The sequence below is a fragment of the Manacus vitellinus genome, unplaced genomic scaffold (genome assembly GCF_001715985.3).
Source record: "Manacus vitellinus isolate BGI_N305 unplaced genomic scaffold, ASM171598v3 scaffold_15_pilon, whole genome shotgun sequence".
Lineage (NCBI taxonomy): Eukaryota > Metazoa > Chordata > Aves > Passeriformes > Pipridae > Manacus > Manacus vitellinus.
This window is the reverse complement of record NW_021939122.1, coordinates 3,303,032-3,304,985: the sequence shown is the minus strand read 5'-3', so window position 1 is coordinate 3,304,985 and position 1,954 is coordinate 3,303,032.

Genomic DNA, 1,954 nt, shown 5'->3' with positions numbered 1-1,954 from the left:
CAAAAGCTGTGCTTTTCATGTTTCTCTCAGGGTTTTCTGAAGCCAAATCACTTGAAGGCAAGGTCAGCTGCCCCATGCAAGCAGAGGGAGTTTGGAAGGTGTCAGGAAGGCTGCCTAGCATGTACACATGTGACTACGAGTCAAACCTTGGCATGAGCATTAGGTTAGTCTGTGAATGACCATAAGTGATGACTGACCATTTCCCCAGGGATACCCTGGTTGCTGTTTCTCCACTTACATGGCAGGATGTCTAGAAATTCCCTGGCAAGTGACCAAAAAACCACTGATAGGTGGTAGTAGGGGTAGGTGATGTCTCGAAGATGTCAGTAACAATAGAACCTGTGGGTATGTGATAATCCAAGCCAGATGATTGGGCACTAGGGAATAGCTGGAAGCTTATAAAGTGCTATTGATAGATGGTTTTGAGGTGTCATACATGCTATTTTGTGAAAAGCTGCTAAATTTTCTTAGAAAAGCTCTTGGTGAAGTGGTAAAAAGTTAGAAACGTTTGATGGTACCTCATTTGGACTCTGTAGCTTAATATTTGTAATATGCAGCTGTATGTTGCAAATTACTATAAATATAGATGATGGTAAAGTATTATATCTGTTTTCCTCTATGTATCATTATGTACTTGTTGAAGTCAGGCAATGATTTATGAGGGAATCTACAACTTGATTCTTTTAAAAAATGTTTTTATTATTTAGAATACAGCGATGAAACCAACAAGACCAAGCTGTGTTATATAGTTATGTAACTATAGTTATATACAATAACAGTAGTTATATAACTGCTGTTATATTTGCCTGTGATGGGATCTCTTCCTCCCCCCACCTTTTAGGTTACGAAACAGAAGTTTGGCTATTAAGCACTGAAATTGTCAAACTAGGGATAATAAAGTGTTCAACATGGATCAGAGGATACACCCGTTATATATTCAGATACAGTACTGGCATTTCAATAGAGTTCAAAATCTTCCATCAGGATCTAGGGACCTGTTGCCCCCTGTGTTGCAACAACAGTAAGGGCATGGATGTGTTTTCCACTCCAATTTGACTTTTCAGGATCCCTGACACACTTAAATAATGAGAATTTTATGGTGAGTTCAGTAACTGATGATTATTTTTTGAGTGTCCAGTTTAGAGAACCTAGATTTGTCCTATGTCGGATATTGAGCATAAATTTTCCTGTTTTTTTCATGTGACTGTAGATCCTTGAACATCATGAACATGTCAAATTTTGGCATCGTCTCATCTGCGACACCAGAAATAGTTGGAAAGTTTGGCTTTAATTTTTCTGAGTACAATATTGCCATTTTGTAGATGGAAAGGAAGGGAAACTGAACTAATAACTGCATGACTAGGAAGTTGTAAAGTTTAAATATTTAGTTAGAGGTGACACAGCAATACTTAACAGTGTGGGATTCACTTTTGGCAAAAACAACCTATTGACCTCAGTTTCATGAATCAGTGCTTCTGGAGCTGGCTCACAGAATAAGTGCCAAATACGCACAGGGTGGCAGTAACTTTGACAGCCAAATGAGGAGCAAGAATAGAAACCTGGCTTTACCGAGGCTTTTCCTTTCTGACACGGCAGTTCTGCCGGAGCGTGGGGCGAGTGAGGAAGGGGCTAGGCAGCGACGGGCTGCCCTTTTCTGCCCGTGTCTCCCCCCGTGCCCTGTGTCCGGCTGGCACGGAGCGCACCACAGGTGTCGGCAGGCGCTGCCGCAGCCCGGCCGTGAGGGATGTGCTGCGCGGGGCTCGCCCGCCCCGAGGAACGAGGTCACCCGGGACGGCTTCGGGTCTGACCCAGCGCACATTCAGATAAAAGGAATTAAAACGCGTCGGTGTCAAGTGTGCGGCGATCGCCGATCGCGTGCCGGGACAGGGTCAGCCCGCAGCCGGGGGGTCCCCTCGGGAGCGGTTCCCACGGCCCCGTGACAGCCGAGAGGCAG